Here is a 21,037-nt window from a genome sequence, read left to right as displayed (position 1 = left end):
CAATGATCTTGTACGTAAGCAGCACTTACAGTATGTAGCATAATTTTTAATAGGCATTATGGTGTTTGGCATAAGACGTAATGGAAATTATGGTGTGTGGCTTATGGGCATTATGGTGTAAATTATTAATGCACGCCTTCAGCGCACAATGTTCCTGTTTGTGAAACACATTGTGAATTTTGGCTTAATCCGTTTGGTATAGTGTGTATTTTGGCGCAATCCATGTGGCGAAATGTGAATTTTGCTTTAATCTGTATGGCACAACGTGAATTTTGAATGAAGTTGTGTGCCATAGTGTGAATTTTGGCTCAGTCAGTGTGAAATTTGGCTCATTCCATGTGGCATAATGTGTAAGAGGCAAGTACAGTATAAGGGGGTTACTAGTGTGTTGCATGATTTGTATAAGGAGTATATGGTGTGGTAAACTTAAATGTTGTCTACCAAGTTTTGGCTTTCAGTATTTTTTTTTTTGACTAGAATGCCGCCTCACCCCACAAGTATCTTAGGACATCGGCATCCTGCGGGTGCACCTTTGGAGGGCACCCGGCAATACAGTATATCTCCCTACATCCTGTGAGTGTCGAAATTTGTAATATATATATATTGTGGGGTTTTAGCATCAAACGGGTAGGCACAGGTGAGGATTTGGCACAGACTTAGACAGTGACATCACGGCTTGGGTCCAAAACAGGGCTTGCCTGAGTTTATTGCAGCACTCAGAGCAAGAAACTAAAAAAACAGCCTTTACACTTCAGGCAAAACAGAAAATAAAACCTGCTTGTCTGAGCTCTAACTAAACAGAATAAACGTCCCTCTCTATACCAGGGCCACACTATGGGCCTTATTCTGCTTGGAGCGTCCGGGCCGTACGCGTACGTCCCGGGGTTTTTCACGATCTGCGCATGTGCAAATACGCTAATGCGCCGGCGCGAACACTCCACAACGCTTACGGCCGGTGTCTCAACGTGCGAAAAAACCTGTACGCGAGCGTACGGGTAATGGGGCGGGATAGGGGCGTGTTGATGGGAGCGGCCGAAATAATGAGGGAAAATGGGCGTAAATATGGGCGTACACGGGGGTGTGCACCAGAAATGAGCGGTGCTACTACCGCACGATCGACTAAGGCACCGTTCGTTTCGGACACCAAACAGGCGGCCGCCAACCGCCAGCTAAAACCACTCCTACAGATACCGCTTGCCAGCGTGCGCCTGAGTTGGCTAATTAACGCTGATTAGTACTTAAACACATACACCTGAATGTAATAAGCAATGCTGCAGTCTATTAACTCCAAACCATGATTTCACTGCCTGCAAGCCACACATGCAGCACGCAAACACATTGGAAGCTTATGTTTCTATACTTCTCCACATTTAAAGGTTTGTTTAATTTAAGGTAAGAATCTTTTTATACGCTAAGGTAGGTATTTGCTAAACAGACACATTCACTACCTGCTTTCATAGACTTTACGCAGTAGCACACTCAATCTACACAAGTCGACATGTGTCAACGTGTTCACTCTAATACTAACATAGGTTTTGTATTTAGGATACAATAACATAAACCACATCTAACACCTACAAAGGATGTTTCAGCAATGTTTGAAGCCCATGCCCACTATTTTGCACACAATCTTCTATTGAGTTAATAGAAAACAATAATTGAATAACAAATAGATTAATTAATCAATTGTCAGATTAGTAGTTGAGAGGCAAGATTTGCAGGTACATATATGTGAAGGGTATGCCAGCGTGCACGGACGTACGCTCACTCTCACGAGCGGTGACATAAGCTGAGTTTTCCATTGAAAACAATAGGGACCCGTCCGTGCAAACTGGCGTACGCTCAGATCGCCGCAAGAAGGCGGTGGGGAGACGGAGGAAAGACGGCCGTAGACGGCACCATACGCTCAGTTGTACGCCTGTTGTCGGAGTGCAAGGGCTGGCCCGTCCGCGTACGTTGCCGTACGCTCATTTGTACACCACTCCCCTTCTACGTTATTTCTGCCCGTACGCAAGCGGCTGATTTGTGGGTGGACTTAACCCTAACGGCCGCGTACGGCTAGCGTGCGGTAATTGTGAACGTACGCACGTTTGGCCGCTCCGATCAGAATAAGGCCCTATGTGACACTGGACACACACAGCAGATATAGATCAAGTAACTCAGTACTTACAGCCTTGTCTCTCTCTAGCAGCAGCTTACTGCCTCCAACACCCAGGGAGAGAGAGAGAGCCCTATGGAGAGGGCTGACTCCTTTTTAAAGAATCAGGTGTTCTCCTGATTACCAGCCCAGGACAGAACACCCTTTGTAAGCCGGAGCTTACCACACAGATTGAAACAGCCTGCAGTCTATATGCCATAAGACAGGATTCTAGGGGAAAGGTACCTGCCGTCTATGACTTTCCCTGCCACTGTCTTACATACCCTCCCCCTCTGTTCGAACCTATGGGGTCGGACACTGTCTGCCAACTGGCAGTATGTTCGGGATAGGGCATCGGCATTACCGTGAAGCCTTCCTGCTCTGTGTTCCACTGTAAATTTGAAATTTTGCAAATTGAGAAACCATCTCGTGACCCTTGCATTTCTCTCTTTGGCTTGGTACATCCATGTAAGTGGGGAGTGGTCAGTGATTAATCTAAAGGAGCGTCCTAAGAGATAGTACTTTAGGGATTCAAGGGCCCACTTGATTGCTAAGCACTCCCGCTCGACTATACTGTAGTTTCTCTCCGCAGGTGTGAGCTTCCTGCTCAAATATGTTACCGGGTGTTCCTCTCCACCAACTTCTTGGGAGAGGACAGCACCTAGTCCCACATCAGAAGCATCAGTCTGTACGACAAACTCTTTTTTAAAATCTGGAGTGATCAGGACTGGTTGATTACAAAGGGCCACTTTTAATTCTTGGAATGCCCTTTCAGCCTCTGGGTTCCAGCTGACCATAACTGCCTTACCTCCTTTGGTAAGATCGGTAAGGGGCGCTGCCATGGTTGCAAACTGGGGAATGAACCTACGGTAATACCCCAGAATTCCCAAAAAAGCCCTGACTTGTTTTTTTGTCGAAGGACGAGGCCAGTCTTGGATAGCCTCCACTTTATTTATTTGTGGCTTTATTATACCTCTCCCGATAACATACCCCAGGTAACGTGCCTCCTCAAGGCCTAAAGTACACTTTTTTGGGTTCGCTGTCAACCCCGCCTCTCTGAGGGAATTCAACACCGCCTGGACTTTGGGTAAATGACTCATCCAGTCATCACTAAAAATTAGGATGTCATCTAGATATGCCGAGGCATACTGACGATGGGGTTTAAGAACAATGTCCATCAACCTTTGAAAAGTTGCTGGAGCCCCATGCAACCCAAAAGGCAAACAGAGATATTGAAACAGACCATCGGGGGTGACAAACGCTGTTTTCTCTTTGGCACTATCGGTAAGAGGTACTTGCCAGTAACCTTTAGTTAAGTCGAGGGTAGAGAAATATCTAGCATGACCAAGTCTTTCAATTAACTCATCAACTCTTGGCATTGGGTAGGCATCAAATTTTGATACCTCGTTCAGCTTCCGGAAGTCATTACAGAAGCGCAATGAGCCATCTGGTTTTGGAATTAACACAATCGGGCTTGACCACTCACTTTTAGACTCCTCGATAACCCCTAGGTCTAACATTTTCTGGACCTCCCCAGATATGGCCTGTCTACGCGCTTCTGGTACTCTATAGGGTTTTAAGCGTACCCGAACTCCAGGTTCGGTGACAATGTCATGTTTTATGGCTGTGGTGCGCCCTGGAAGTTCTGAGAACACATCATAATTCCTTTGTACTAACTCTTTAGTTTCCTGCTTCTGGGATTTGGACAGGGTCTCTGACACCCGCACCTCTGGGCTATCACTAGAGGGGGCACTTACAGCTGTCAGAGTCTCTCTGTCTTTCCAGGGTTTAATTAAGTTCACATGGTACAACTGTTCTGGCTTCCGTTTACCTGGTTGATACACTTTATAATTTACACTTCCCACTTTTTCGATGATCTCATAAGGCCCTTGCCACTTAGCAAGAAATTTGCTTTCTACGGTGGGCACTAATACCAACACGCGGTCACCTGGGTTAAAGCTTCTTACCCTGGCTGACCTGTTATACACTTGACGTTGTGCTTCTTGGGACTGCTCTAAGTGTTCCCTGACTATAGGTATGACCGCAGCAATTCTGTCTTGCATAAGAGAAAAATGCTCAATGACACTCTTGTAGGGTGTAGTCTCCTGTTCCCAAGTTTCCTTTGCTATATCAAGCAGTCCACGAGGATGTCTGCCATATACTAGCTCAAAAGGGGAAAAACCTGTGGATGATTGGGGCACCTCACGGACCGCAAACATCAAATAAGGCAGAAGACAGTCCCAGTCCTTCCCATCTTTGCTCACTACCCTCTTCAACATCCCCTTTAATGTTTTATTAAACCTTTCAACAAGACCGTCAGTTTGTGGGTGATACACCGATGTACGTAGATGCTTAATTTTCAATAGTTTACACAACTCTTTCGTGACTTTAGACATGAAGGGGGTTCCTTGATCGGTAAGGATCTCTTTGGGTATGCCGGTACGGGTAAACATGTTGAAGAGCTCTTTTGCTATGGACTTTGAAGAGGTATTCCGCAAAGGAATAGCCTCAGGGTAACGAGTGGCATAATCCAACACCACGAGAATATACTGAAATCCCCTTGAGGATTTTACCAAAGGGCCGACCAGGTCCATTGCAATCCTGTCAAAGGGCACTTCAATAATAGGTAACGGAACCAGGGGACTTCTAAAATGTGTCATGGGAGCCGTCAGCTGACAGTCAGGGCAGGACTTGCAGTAGTCTTCTATTGCGCGGTGAACCCCGGGCCAGTAAAACCGTTGCAACACGCGTTGTGTGGTCTTTTCAGTACCTAAGTGTCCTCCCATCGCGTGTTTGTGAGCAAGGTCTAAGACCATTCTACGGTATGGCCGGGGCACCGCCAGCTGCTCAACTATCTCCCCACGGATTTTATCTACCCGATACAGTAGATCCTGGTTAATGGCCATATATGGGAACTCTTTGTCAGCATTGGGGTATTGGGGCTCACCATTTATGACTTTAGGATTTTCCCTAGCTCTTAATAAGGTGGGATCTCTAAGTTGAGCAGTCCCAAAATTATCACGTGACATCTCTAGCTCAGGCATGTCACACGCTTCTTCCTGCTCCTCAGCTTCACCTGCAAGAACAGCTAGGGGAAAACTGTCAGATTCAATAGTGGTCACCCCTACCGTTTGAACCTCAGTATCCTGATCAAAAGGCTCAGGACTAATCACAGGGCACACATTCTCATTATTAACATCATTTCTAGTGCAGTGTACATTCTTTTTCCACAAGTCCCAGAACAATGGGAAGTCTCTTCCCAGGATCACACTATGCATCAGGGTCTCTACCACGCCCACTTCATGGGACACAGTTCCACAAGTACTTTTTAGCTGGACTAAAGCTGTGGGATACTCCTTGGTGTCCCCATGTATGCACAAGACCCCTATGTAACGTCCTGTGAGTGTCCCAGGGTCTACCAAGCTGGCATGGATGAGAGTAACTAAACTCCCAGAGTCCAGTAGAGCCCTCCCGGGATAACCATCCACCTTTACATGACATATTTGCTGTCCAGTTTCTGACACAGTCTCAGCAGAGAAAACAGAACGTGCATATAAAGAGCTTCGCCTGGCTGTATCACACTCCATTGGCTCAGAAGTAAGGGGGCAATTGGCAGCAATATGCCCAGGTCCATGACAACGCCAACACTGTATGCGGCCCCAGTCTTTTTTCGACCCAGGTTTGGACCCTACTGTCCCTTGGGAACGCCTCTCCACTGTTTGTTCCCCATCTAGGCCACCTCCCTTTACAACATTATTCACCCCTCTAGTAAACGGAACAGTCTTACCAGATGATCCGGCCGCTTTGCTGTTCTTGAGGGTGGAATGTCCAGGAGGCACTTCTTGGATTAGATTTTCAGTAGCTCTGTACCTCTCAACCAAGTTGACAAGCCCCTCGGCATCATTAGGGTCGCCCTGACCGACCCAGCGCTGAACCTTTGGAGGTAAGGAACAAAGATACTTGTCCAGCATGACTCTCTCCACGATCTGCGCTGGTGTAGACTCCTCTGGCTGTAGCCACTTCCTTACCAGGTGGACCAGGTCATACATTTGGGACCGCGCAGGTAACTGTTCAGAAAAAGTCCAGTTATGCACCTTCCGGGCACGCACACTCATGTTTACGCCTAAGCGAGCAAGGATCTCTCCCTTGAGTTTCGCGTAGACCTTAGCATCCTGCTCACTCAGATCAAAATACGCCTTTTGTGGTTCTCCAGTTAGAAAAGGTGCTACCACACCTGCCCATTGATCCACGGGTAACTGTTCACGCTCTGCTACACGTTCAAACACTGCAAGATAGGCCTCTACATCATCCGTGAGAGTCATCTTTTGCAGAGACTTCTGTACTGCAGCCCGTGTGGTTGGAAGCAAGGGTTGGGGTGTTTGCACACTCTGCGCCACACTCTTAGCCACATTCTGTATTTGCTCTTGTAATTGCAGATTAGTTTGCTGCTGTTCCTTTAAGGCTTGTCTGTTGGATTCAAGCAGCAAAACATTGGTTTCAGCCTGGGCACGCATGGCCTCCTCATGCACCTTTTGCTGATGTGCGTTGGCCTGCCGCTGCAGCTCATTTGCCTGCACCAAGTGTTTTAAAAGGTCCTCCATTTTAACAGTCTCCTGTTGCAGTGTTACAGCAGCCTTCAGCCAGGACATACAAGTATCAGCGCACTCCAGACACTCACTTGTGGCTGGTTGCCTTTAGCAACAACTTCTAGCTTGCTGTAGCAAAAGTCCTATAGTTCGATGTATGTCTCTTTAAGTGAGATGCTTGCTCGCATTCTCCACCATATGTGGGGTTTTAGCATCAAACGGGTAGGCACAGGTGAGGATTTGGCACAGACTTAGACAGTGACATCACGGCTTGGGTCCAAAACAGGGCTTGCCTGAGTTTATTGCAGCACTCAGAGCAAGAAACTAAAAAAACAGCCTTTACACTTCAGGCAAAACAGAAAATAAAACCTGCTCGTCTGAGCTCTAACTAAACAGAATAAACGTCCCTCTCTATACCAGGGCCACACTATGTGACACTGGACACACACAGCAGATATAGATCAAGTAACTCAGTACTTACAGCCTTGTCTCTCTCTAGCAGCAGCTTACTGCCTCCAACACCCAGGGAGAGAGAGAGAGCCCTATGGAGAGGGCTGACTCCTTTTTAAAGAATCAGGTGTTCTCCTGATTACCAGCCCAGGACAGAACACCCTTTGTAAGCCGGAGCTTACCACACAGATTGAAACAGCCTGCAGTCTATATGCCATAAGACAGGATTCTAGGGGAAAGGTACCTGCCGTCTATGACTTTCCCTGCCACTGTCTTACAATATATATATATATATATATATATATATATATATATATATATATATATAAATCTTGTCGATTATGCACTCACGGCCAGCATTGAACTTTGAGGGGGTGCTCCTTTAAAGTAACACAGTGTGTCCCAATAATATACAGAGTGGGACGGATTCCAATAAGGGCACTCACCAGAATTTCACGTAAAGACAACTTCTTTATTGGTGATCCATTACCAGATTAGGTTTGTAGGTCTACGTTTCGGCCACTAGAGGGCCTTTCTCAAGACACCACAGCATTGACATCCACACAGCTCAGAGGTCAGGATACATATATATACATATACTGTATGCATGCATTAAACTGCACCAGTACGTTTCTTTATAAATTTGGAGCCTTTTGTGTGCCGCCTACTTTCCTGCGACCATATAGAATGGACTGACCCCTAAGGGGGTAACCCAGATTTGGAGGGATTGTGCATATATATTTATTTATTATTTATTTATTTGCAGTTTCTTATATAGCGCAGCAGATTCCGTTGCGCTTTACAATAGTAGACAGTGATAAAACAAACTGGGTAACAGACAGACTTGGTGGTTAGAGGGCCCTGCTGCAAGCTTACAATCTATTAGGTATATAGGAGGGAAACACAAGGACAGGCATCAGTAATAGCATAGCAGTCCCAACAAGTTACAAGTCCAGAAGGGAAGCTATATAATACATAAGTGCCTCAGAGGGTTATGCGTGTAGAACTTAAATATGATAGGCTTGCCTGAAGAGGTGAGTTTTCAGGGAACGCTTGAAAGTTTGGAGGCTAGCGGAGAGTCTAATTGTGCATGGAAGGGCATTCCATAGGATGGGAGCAGCCCGATGAAAGTCCTGTAATAGTGAATGGGAGCTAGTGATCCGCTCAGATGAGAGACGCAAATCTTGTGCAGAGCGGAGTGGTCGAGATGGGAGATATTGTGTGATAAGTGCAGAGATATATGCTGGTGCAGTATGGTTAATAGCTTTATATGCAAGTAGAAGTGTTTTATATTGAATATATATCATCCGATGCTCTCAGTGCTGGCGATACATGGTCGGCACTGAAGCCCAAAGTCTGCAGCCGCCACTGGAAGGTAAGTATATTCTATTTTCCCTCTTTTCTGTGCCAGGCCCTTGCATATGCCAACCTCTTTGCCATTTTCCACCCTATACTAAATCCTTAGCATTTTTCCTATGCCAGCCCCCAGCCTTTTCCCAGCATATATAATTAGTTGAAAGTAGTTACACAAATAGAGACACACCCATGAGCACACCACCCAACCAGAACACTGGTCACGCCCCACACATAATTAGGTGCTGGCCACAACCCCTATTATTGAGCATAATAGGCCCTTGATAATTCCCAGCTTCAGGCCCATTTAGACCTTAATCTGGCACTGGGTATTACATACTGACACCAATATGGTACTGTAATAATTTTTTTTTTAAAGTACGGTCCCTCAATCATGTTTCAGTGGTAGACGAAGAGGAGGAGAATAATGAGTGTAACACACAAGCACAGTACGGGAGCTAAGGACTGACAGCTGTCAGCAGCTAACAGTTACAGACCAACCTCAGACCACAACATGGGCCTCTGTTTCACTCTTCTGCATCAGCTTGCCAAGCGACCCCTCCTCTGTATTCAGGCTGCACAACCCTGGTAGGGGGGACTGTTGGCAGATTGAATGACAGACAGTAGAAGAGGATGCAGCGAATCTGAGGGTGGCAGCAACCAGAGTGAGAGGTGCAGGGGCAGTGGGTTGGAAAAGGAGAGTGGTTATCTGGTTAGCTGGGCCTGAGAGGGTAACCGTGAGTGAAAAGACCAGGGGATGACACAAGGATGGAAGGAGTGAAAGGTGCAGAGGCTGAGGACAGGATGCACTAAATGGAAAATGCGAAAAAAATAAACCCATTTTCCCCCCTACAAGCGGTAATCTCTCGTATTTGGTACATTCACAAAATGGAATATATGACGGCTGTCATACGCCGTTCCCTTAAAACATTTCATATGGTCTGGTCCCCTTGGCTCTCTTCTCAAACCCCCCCCCCCCCATTCGATTTTTAGGACGGGAGGTCACCCCATTCCCCCCCTTTTTCTCTCCTCCTACATAATTTCTCCCCCCATTCCCACCTCTTTTCTCTCTTTCTCATTATCGTTCTTTAATTTTTCTCAACCACTTCGCTAAGACTCTCACACTGGCAGCTAGCCACACTGCCACCGCGAGGCCTCTCTCTCTCTCTCTCTCCTATCTCTTTATATATAAAAATTTTGGATCACACCTGTACTGAACAATAAGAACTTGTATATCTATTTCTGTCTTTTTTTGTACCCTATCAAGTTTGTACCTATATGTGATCCACCCAATAAAGTGTGTTTAAAAAAAAAAGAAACCCATTTTCTGGGTTTTTACTGCTTTTCCGAATGCAACAAAGCCCCTCTGCCAGGGCTATGCCGGCAAAAGCTGGCATCACTTTAGAGAAGCTTATGGGCTTTACTCCGCATTTCTGCTAGAGGAAACCATCACAGATCCCTTGCAGCATGCCCCACAGCCGGCGGCGGCACTGCACATGGGCGTAGAGGGAGAATAGAAAAGTGTGCCGAACGTAGCGAGATACCATGACAAGCATGGAGAGTGCAGTGAGCCGTGCGAGGATATGCGGTGCACCAATATGGTGTCCATGTCGACATTCGGGACCAAAAAATAGAAAAACCCATGTTGACCTATTGAATGTCGACCTAGGCATTGTCGACCTTCGGCATGTTCACCTCTTTCAGGTGTCGACCTAAGCCTGTTGACCTAATGCATGTCGACCTTGGGTTGGTTGACCCAATGACCCGTACCGTTGCAGCATGCCACAATGCAGCATGAGTGCCGCTACAGTACCTCTGTATGCCTATAACTATTCAGATTACTTAATTGATATTTGGAATACGGCAAGAAAGAATTCCCAGCCGATTTAAAAAAATAATAATACATAATTAATTGAATTTCTTCTAATCTAATTTGTGACATTTGTTGAATAACTGTGTACTAAACACACTCCCCTACAGGGAGAATAAAGTTACATAAACTGTATGTACTGTACAACTTTGGAATTTATTATTTTTTAATAACATTTTAAGATAAACAGTTAAAGAAGTATATATATGCACATAATTACACAGTAGTACCATGTCTTCAGCACAAGTCTATCGATGTTTCCATCTTTAGATGCTGTTTCCACCAGCACAACTGTCATCGATGTTTCCATCTTTGCTCCAGATTGGTGATCTCAGTGGCCCTCATGGTGGAGGCAGCAGCAGATGTGTGTCCCCCTTCCACTGTCTTTCCTCACTGCAACCATATTCCACCATCGCAAGCTGCACAGAAATGTCATTTGCCAATGGCTGCTTTAATATTGGTAGCTTATAATACTGTTGACAGAAGCAACACACACATTCCCCACTAGCAATAACTGTCATTTTTCTATCTTATGTATGAAGTGTTCCCAATAGCTCTAAAGGTGCCCACACGTGCAATATGTGCGGTGTGCGTTTTGTACTAGATCGCATCTCATCAAATTCAAATACGATACGCTAAAACAGCGTGCAATTTGAACTAGATGTGATATGATCTAGCACATAAAGTACTGCCTGCACATACTTTTGTCCTTTGCAATATGTGATGCACAGGAGCGTGCATCGCATCCCAGCCTACAGAAACACGGTCTGATGTGAACTGCATTCGATGAGTTTTGAACTAAAAAGTTCAAAACGCACCCGACCGTCACAGTGTATGTGTACGGGCACCTTTACAGTACTAGCATTTTGAATTCACATTTCTGTATACCTCTTTTGAACATTGTGTCCCTCACTACAAGGCATTGGGCGCTCCACCAGTTTCATTAATTAGAAGGAAACACTGTTGTTATTATTAGATCTGTTTGCTTCCCCAGGAAACTACAACCACCAATACTGATGTGCAAATGTGACTACACGAGATCAATAAATGCCAATGAGGAGGGTATGGATCATTAGGTCACCAGCAAGTAGGTCGACAAGCATTAGGTCGATATGACTTTAAGTCGAAATGCAGGAAGGTCTACATGCCTGGAATTATCGTGACATGGACACCGAAACGTACCACGAGTCCCCTTGCATGGCTTGCTGCACTCGCCATGCTTCGGGTGCCTTGCTACGCTCGGCACACCATATTATTCTCTCACCACACTCTATAGGATGGTAGGGCATGAAATACCGCCTGTCGGCACATGTCGGCTGCAAAAAACAATTAAAAAAAACCCACGTCGACCTTTTGACTGTCGACCGTCCCCATGTCGACCTACTGACCCTGTTTACCTAGTGGTGTCGAACTAATGCTTGTCGACCTACTTGGTGGTGACCCAATGACCTTATCCCAATAAGGATATCCTATTACCTGCAATTGCTGATTGCAGAGCCAGCCCTAGCCAATTTTATGCCCTAGGCAAAATTTTGGCTGGTGGCCGCTAGCACTGCCGCTACAGATGTAGCCAGCCCTATCAATGACGCAATGTGCACACACATGCCTCTGTTATATTTTTATTTGAGGTTTGTGCCCCCTCTTATATTTTTATTTTATTTTTGTGCCCCTCATATTTTTATTAAACGTTTGTGCCCACTCTTATATTTTTATTTTATTTTTTGTGCCCCTCATATTTTTATTTTATGGCCTGCCGTTATATTTGAAAGTTATTTAGTGCCCCCCCCCCCTCCTCTTGAATTAACTTACCTCTGGCGGCTTCCCGGCAGGTGCTCTTGTCGCTCCTCCAGCATGCTCACTCAGCCTCAGAGCAAACAGGAATCACTCCCTGTCTCAGAGCAGCAACAGGCAGTCTTGTGATTGGCTGCCTGTTGCTATGGCTACTGGAGGAGACCAGTCCCTGGTCAGAATGGATGCAGACGTGCAGGGCGCTGCTGCATCCATCCATTCCATGTCTGATCGACACACACACTGCCTGGCCCGGCCACCTGCATACTACCCTATACCCCCCCCTGCCCCGCTCATGTCCGCAGGGCACATGTAAAAAAAATTCTGGGCAGACAGCGGCACCGGGCACCTGTAACCCCTTGGTCTCCGGTACACTGGACTGTTTGCACCGGCAGTAGTGCCGCCTCTGCTTGGGACCTGGGCAGCAGCAGATGAGTCCCTGCAGAACTGTCTCTGCTCCTGTTAAACTGAGCCAGCCCTAGGCATGGATGCCCCTAGGCATGCCAAATGCCCTAGGCATTTGCCTAGCCTGCCTATGCCTAGGGCCGGCTCTGGCTGATTGCAGGTATTAGGTTTATGTTTTTTTTTACAGTGGCCAACTGATTTTTTTTCATTGATGTTGGTGACACAGGGGTGAGGGTAACCTACAATTTTGTTTCCCCCATTAATATGATGCCCTATCATCTGAATATTTTGTTACTGTTTCTCAGGAAAAACACATTTGTTGGATTCATGTCCTATAGAGCACTTACATCTTACCTAGTAATGATAATTACTGTACATTTACCTATATATAAAGTACATATGAAACCACAAACCTTCATGCCACTTGTTTCATATTTAGGAGTACCACCAACTCTGAAATGTTTGTAGGCAGAGGCCACCAGTAAACACAGAACAACGCACAAAGGAACAATAAACACCCATAAGGATTGTCCTGAAATAAAAATGACAGTCATTCTTATTGGAAAAAAACAAACTATACAAATATTGTAAGTTGCCTATTAGGGAATACAATTAAATGAAATATTGAAATCCGTCAGTAATGCATGAATGAATGCAAAGGATTTCTGCTTGTACCCTTCTGAGGTGCCAGTATAAATCTGACAATATTAGTGCTGCTATGAGAGTTGCAGATTTACCAGCCACGCTAACAGCATCGTAACCTCCACGTAAATTGGAGAATACCATTTATTGTGGCTAAATGACATTCTTTTAGGTACTATAACCTGCATTCCCGACTTTAGTGTGGGGCGCAGTGCACCTAATTAATTAGCTCTGCGCCTTCATTCCCAGCATAAATCACTATCACATTTAACTGGATTCTACCCTTTGTGTGTGCAGTTTGGTGTACAGGAATGGAAAACCTTATAATTAGTAAGTAATTTATACATACATACAGTATATGGTGCCAAAATCTTGGTATATAGTAGGGGTGTGCACCCAGATATTTTTTTGGGTTTTGTGTTTTGGATCTGGATTGGCTTTGCCAAGACTACCTTTGTGGATTTTTGTTTTATATCTGTATTTTTTTCGGGAAAAAAAAATGAAAATAGCTAAAATCACAGAATTTGGAGGTTTTTTTTTTTCATTTCTACAGTATGATTGACCTCAATAACATTAAATTACACTCATTTCCAGTCTATTCTGAACACCTCACAATATGGTTTTTAGGCCAAAACTTTGCACCAAGGTGCCTAAGCTAAGCCACAAAAGTGGGCGGCACAAACACTCGATGGATTCAGCACACTTAGCAGCACCCCATGACTGATATAGCACCTTAGCAGCACCCCTGGACTGATACGACACAAATACAGATGGAGCGCCTCTGATCCTTGGCCATTGATCACCAGCATGCCTGCGCTGGCGATCGCCAGAACAAAGGCACTCCATCTGCGTCTCACACGCACGCGCGTCCCAGTTTCAGGACGGCGCTGCGGCAGCATCCTGCCCGTCTTCTCTTCAGCATGCATCTCGTGCGCCCGTAACCCCTGGCGAGAGCCGGCCGCTGGCGGGGGCTGGCGATAGAATCGCCAGCCCCTGCAAAGATGGAGCCTGCTCCATCTGTAGCAGCACCTCGGGACTGATATGGCACACTTAACAGCACCCCTGGACTGTTACAGCACACAGGGCAGAACCCCCGGACTGACAAGGCACACTTTTCAGGCCCCATGGATATGGCAGACTTAGCAGTACCCATGGAATTATACGGCCCACTAGGCATCACCCCACGGACAGATGAAGCACCCCTGGATTGATACAGCGCACAGTGCAGCACCCATGGAATTATATGGCACACAAAGCAGCACCCCTGGAATTATAAGGCACATTTGGCAGCACTCCTGGAGTGACATGGCACACTTGGCATCACCCCTGCAAATTAGGGTACACTGAGCAGCACCCCTGGAATGATGTAGCACCCAATGGAATTATACGACACACTTAGCAGCACCCTTGGAATCACACAGCACACTAAGCAGCACCCCTGGACTGATACAGCACACTTAGCAGCACCCCTGGACTGATAGGGCACACTTAACAGAACCTTTGGAGTAATATGGTACACTTGGCAACACCGCTGGACTGATATGGCACACTTAGCACCCCCCCTGGACTGATATGGCACACTGTATTACCCCTGGAATTATACGGCACACTTAGCAGCACTCCTGGACTCCTACAGCACACTTGGCAGTACCCCAGAACTGATATGGTACTCTTAGCAGCACCCCTGGAATTATACACACCCCGCAGCCCTCCCCCCACACCCAAAATGAAGATGGCTCCGATCACTGGGACATAATATAGAGTCTGAATATGGCAAGTATCCGACAGCGGAATGATGAAGCTTAGCCCCGCTTTGGATCAAGAAAATGGCGCAGAAGATCGAGCCTTCATAGAGCTGGCCTGGGATCAGGTAAGTTTGTGGGGGATTTGGTTCTCTAGGAACCAAACCCGCTCATCTCTAGTATACAGACACATTTAAGGGTTAGGTACCCGATTCCTTTAAAAGCTTTTATGTATGCAGGTGCAAAGGTGATATATGAATTTATTTACTTGTGTATATTGGGACTGATTCAGTGCTGCATAGGAGGGTATTCCAGAGTTAAGAAGAGATATGGAATAAATCCTGAAGTGTAAGTGGAAAGAGGTGATCGGGGAGAAGGTGAGGTGACAATCATTGACAACTTCGAGACAGATAATATTGTTAGAGATAAAGTACCAATTAATCAGCTCCTAACTGTCAATTTTTAAACACAGCTTTTAAAATGTACGATAGAAGCTGACTGGCTGGTACTTTATCTCTCACAATGTTATCTCTGAGATTTAATAAATACCACTTTATACATATATACATATATTTTGAAAATAAATTTAAACTTATTTTGAGGAATATTATTTTGAACTCTGAAATTAAAAATTATACAATATTTGCTTCCCTTTATTACAGATAGCCAATTTGCTACTTACAAGTATACACAAAATGAGTAACTAAACAAACCTGCTTGACATTTCCTCAAATATAGAGTTGAATGGTCTTGTCCACTTGTGCCCACCGCCATACATGTGATAGGAATGTTATACAATTCTGGGCCAACTTTATATATGTGAAGGATGATACTAATATAACTTTCATCTCCTTTTCTTGTTACACTGCAAAGTGAAATTAATAAGATATATTAATGATTTAGATTGTACATACAGTGCTATCTTCATATATTTCACTTGACTTAGATAGAACCATCTTACTGTCTATCGCAACATCATAGAAAAATGTATATGTCCTTCGACCTGGTCCAGATCCCATCGTATGTAGTATGGATCTGCAATGCAGAACTCAATATAGTATCAGACTGCCAGTTGTCAACAGTCGGATGCCATTTGAGGTCTGGGAGGGGGTGGCAACAACTTCCATTTTCCTGTACAGAGGCTGTCGCCACCATTGTGGAGGAGGGACAACACCAGAACTTCTATTGGATGATGGAGATTTCTGGCATCTTTACTGCATCTGTGGTGGCCAGTCCATAGATCATGTGGCTGGCTGTTAGTGTTGCTGTCCTTACTAACTGTTGATATTGAGGTATGCTACTGCTCAGATGCTACGTTGGTGCATGTGTAGCACCATCCTTCAAAGGTGTGGGTGACAGACATCTCCTATTTAATTCTAGCATCATGCAGAACGAAGTTCACATTGTATAAAGTCACTAGCTAGTGAGATACATCAACCCCACTCAGCTGTATACTTTAAGGCCTGTACCTAACCAGTGTATTACAGTGAGAACGGCTGTATAAACCTGCTATCTTCAACCACCTATGGTGGGTCATTCCACTGGTGTGTACATACTATACATCTGCAGACACCACTGCATACCACCCAACTGTCATGTTTCCATTGGAACAACCCTGCTATTTAGACACTGCCCCACCCATGGGCCACAGTGTACTGCAGGCAGGGGGATCAGTTTAGGGGAACCCGTGATCACCTCTACTCTGCAAAGCATTCGGTGATCATTGAATAGATACTGTGTGCATGCACACGGCATCTAACAAAGCGGGGAGTAGAGCCTGGTGACTGCTCAGTGAGCGCTGGGCATACCCCCAAATTGACAATAGCGGGGCATTGACTAGTCATCCACAAATGTATGTATATAAACATAAAGTGTAATTATACTAGATCCAATCCAGTACCTAGATGGACTTGTGGTGAGAATCTAGCTTCATATAAATATCTCCATGAGGTCAGCCGAGGGATAAATTCCACCAAGCCAAGTGAAGCATAAATAGCATGTAGAACACAGAGAAACCATCCCTATAGCTCTCTAATTATCCTGATACCATAGGAGAAGTATGCAGCAACACATATAGACCTGTTGAGCAGAATGAAAATACTGGTACAGTAAGTGTGTAATAATTTCTACATCATTAATGTATATGGGAGGGATGCAACAATGTTTAAAAAGCGTCCAAATCTCCAAAAGTGCCATTTTCGGAGGTTTGACCACCAAGTCTGGATGCAAACTTATGGGCTTCTATCACAGCTACCTGCTATGCCGAATCCAATTGGATCTCTCGTGGCTGTGGTCCTGAGCATTTCGTATAAGGGATTTTTACGTATTTTAGATTTTTTTCCCCCTATACTTACCCAGTCCCCTGGTGGTGCCCCGATGGTCCCCCGACCGGCACCTGCGCACTCGCGGAATGCACCCCTGGGACCGGAGATGCTCTGAAGAGGATCCTGAAGGCCATCGTGGAAATCAGGGGACGAGGTAAGTATGAAAACAATTCTGAAAAACCACGGTTTTCGGAATATTTATGTTTTTGGAATACAAGGATAAGGGTGACCGACCTCTATTACTTTGAAGAACATGCCCAGTGGCTGGCATAGCAATAGCCCCTGCAGACCTCACGGTGGCTTGGAGGCACTTGGGTAAGTGTGGACGCTGGGAGTCTTGAGTCTTCGGTACTTGTGTAGTTTCACGGTGCCAGCATGGCGCCGTGCTACTTCCGGGTGTACGCTCGCCACGAAATATGTCCAAAAAAGTAACTTAACTCCATGCCAACATGGATAGTTCATACCTCCACTATCCATGTTGGCAGCATGGGCGAGCGAAGCGAGAACCGCAAGGGGAAACAGACGCACGGCGCCATGAAACTACACAAGTACCGAGTCTTCTGTTACTTTTGGCTTAGGCCAACAGTCTTTTTGAGTATTCAGTATTTTTATCCTTGAGGCACCTCCAGCTTCATATTTATGGGAAAGAAACCTGCAGAGGTGGTAAATCAAGATGCTGTGTTTTGTAATAAATGTTTCTATGACTTCTCAGTGCAGGATACTAATTAGTGCGTTAAACCTCATAGATGGCACAACCCTGGCCGTTGGATAGAAAAATGGTCATATAGCCACTAATAGAAAAGTGAGTACTTGCCTTTGTTCACTTTCCTGGGCATTATCATAAATGTCTGGGAACTGCTCGTTGATCAACCAATAAATAATTGTACTGTCTGTAGAAGTGTTACATACATGCACAGCAGAGCAACGTAGATCTATTTGTGAGCCTACATAAAAAGAGAAAATAATTTTACCTAAGACATACTGTACTTCAACATACCTCTGTGCAATTTAAAAATGCTGGTATATGATTAATTTCATATTTTTTGAGGGTTTGAAAGAGAAGGTAATAAAAAATTAGTCAATTAGGGCATGGTGGAAAAAAATGTAAACAAATAATTAAGTCGCTAATGGAAAAACAGGTACTGTATGGGCAAATATATATATATTTTTTTTTTCAAAAAACTTATTAGAAATTCGTTTGAATGTGTGTGTCTGATTTTATACATAGTTATTCTTATAGGTACAAATACTTAATAACTGTGGGAATGCAAATGTAGTTTGCCACACAATTGTGTTGCTCGCAGTGAATTACAGACAACAAATGTGACTGAGGTTGCCAGTATACTAAATCACAATATTTAAATGCAGTGGCGGCTCCTGCCTTTAGACTTAAGGGGGGCTGCAATTTTCTGGGTGCTGCAAACTGACATGATATATTTGCAGGTTATTAGTTTGATTTGCTCTGTACTGGTGTTTGTGTGCATTTACTATAATACATGATGTACTCATATTTACACAAACATAGGTACAGAGCAAAATACACACTTTTAATAACTTTAATATTAAGTAAAGTACATTATACTGTTAATAAAGATCTACACACAAATAACAGTTTTCAAAAATATTATTTAAAGTGGTTCAGTTATTAAAATTAAAAAAACTTCCACCTCTGCAATGCATTCTTTAATTAGCTGCAGGGCCGGCGCTACCCACTCAGCAGCTCCTGCAAAGCAGGGAGGCGCCAGGCTGAATAGGCGCTGTCTACCTCCCTGCTCTGCAAAAGTTGCCTCAGCCCTGTCTGTCACTGCCTCCTGCACGCCGCCCACAGCGCCTGTCTGACAACTGGCGGGCGGCAGTATAAATAGCTGCTCCCTGCACCGCGCACAAACTGTCCTCCTCCTGCGAACTGCCCCCTCTTCCTCACAGACACTTGCGCTGAGGCATGAAGCGCTGTCTGTGAATGCCTGGATGTCCGAATCCGCCCCCTACCCATTGCTTCCTGCGCCTGTCAGCTGTCAAACAAATGACGAACAGGCAGCAGCGTCGCCTCCCCTTCCTTCCCTCTTCTCAGGGTGCTGTGCCAGTGTCACTGCCAGTCCTCAACACTCCGCCCCCTCTATCTCCTCCCCTCTTTTTCAAACTCCTCCTTCTCTCCCCTCTTCTCCCCCTCATTCACGAGAGGGGTGTAATGGCATCCTCAGCGTCCTGCCTACGCAGATAGAAGAGGAGGGACTGCACAAGAGTTAAACAGCAAAAGAACAGTGAGTCTTTTATTATACATTTATATTTAGATTTTTTTATATAAATTTAGACACTTTTTAAATAATGGGCTGGGTTATGTGCCTAAAGGTGGCCATACACGCTCCAATAGCAGTGTGCAATGCGATGTGCGCTCCTGCGGACATCGCACAGTACAAAAAGTATGTGCTGCACATACTTTTTGTACTGCTTTCGGATCGCATCACACACACATTGCATGCATGCCGTGTGATGCGATCTAGCCCATAACGTATGTGAATCTCGCAGCGGGTATGGGCACCTTTAGTGCTGGCAACATTTTGCGGACACATGTAAATGCACCTGAGATCCTCCATAGAATCGCATGTTGCATACGCTCCCACAATCGGGCTTCAGCTTGTTGCAATGGAAATGTGAAAGGGCGCAAATTTTATGGTTTGCAGGAGGGCGCCAGACACCCTAGCACCGGCCCTGCTTAGCTGCATCACTCTGAGTGACTCACTGAAGTCTGGGCATGCTCACTGCAGAGAAATTGCTTCTGGGCTGCACAAGCAGCAGCCCATAAAATCACTGTAGCTTTGGAAATGTGCACAGAATGGCTTCCTAATGGAAGCTATTGCTGTCATTACATTATGTTATGGCAGCCCAAGATGGGGAGGGGTTTCCAGTCCTGTGTATGATTAGAAGTAGCAGCAATAGGAAGCTACTACATGCTGAACTCCTCCCTGCAGGAGGGGAGGTTACACATGGAGCCTGGTGAGAAGAGAGACACGAGACACATTGAGCCTGGTGAGAGGAGAGACACAGGCAGCAAGCACCAGAGTGGAGGTAGCGCCCCCCCCCCCCCCCCAAACGCGCGCACCACCCACGATCGCACGGGGTTCACTCTACCTCCAGAGCTCTGTTGTTGGCTGTTTATGTCTCTGCAGGGAGGAAGCATTGGAGCTTAAGTTTACACAAACCAACAAAATACAGTAAGCTGTATAGAGCGCTAACAAGGCTGTTTATCTGAATATGAGCTGCTGCAACAGGGGTTAGTCAGACCCCTTGGTAAAAATGCAGAAGAAAGAGGGGGTGTGCAGCGCACTTTTAATGATGCAAACAAATTATAATGCACAACACATTTATTATAAAAAACGACAATTAAAACACATGATATAGGTGATTAAAAAGAGAATTATAGCATGTAGACCGGTCTGTGGATAATAACCTGCTCTGGTCATTCAGAAAGTCCCAGCACTTGTTGGAGAAAGAAGATATGGGGTGACCTTCTATGGGCTGAGAGAAAAGCGCATATATTTTTCGCACTCCACATCGCCGCTCTTCGCACTTTCAGAAATTGCATTTTTTTGTCATAATTTGCATATTTAATGGGATGCGCATTAGAGGCTAAAAAGTGCGATGTAGTGCGATTTGCTGCGAATTGATGCGAAATTATGTCACTAAAAAGTGCGATTTCTTCCGCCGGTCATGTGCGAATTGTAGACCAACCGGAGTGCGAT

General features: G+C 45.3%; 1 protein-coding gene across 5 annotated transcripts in view; it reads right to left on the bottom strand.

Moving 5' to 3' along the window:
- LOC146060773 (interleukin-18 receptor 1-like) overlaps positions 1-21,037 on the bottom strand; it is a 106,194-nt gene that overhangs the window by 39,303 nt on the left and 45,854 nt on the right. For 3 of the 5 annotated variants that reach the window (XR_014470478.1, XM_083174390.1, XM_083174389.1), the window contains 4 exons: positions 18,112-18,241; positions 15,687-15,838; positions 13,003-13,121; positions 10,627-10,815 (listed from right to left, as the gene is read on the bottom strand). The gene's annotated coding sequence lies outside the window, so the exon portion shown is untranslated. Of the gene's footprint in view, positions 1-10,502; positions 10,816-13,002; positions 13,122-15,686; positions 15,839-18,111; positions 18,242-21,037 lie in introns of those variants that run through there. The other 2 variants (XR_014470477.1, XR_014470479.1) reach the window with 2 other exon arrangements.

The sequence above is a fragment of the Crinia signifera genome, chromosome 2 (genome assembly GCF_055691185.1).
Source record: "Crinia signifera chromosome 2, ASM5569118v1, whole genome shotgun sequence".
Taxonomy (NCBI): domain Eukaryota; kingdom Metazoa; phylum Chordata; class Amphibia; order Anura; family Myobatrachidae; genus Crinia; species Crinia signifera.
This window is presented reverse-complemented; position numbering and strand designations above follow the sequence as displayed.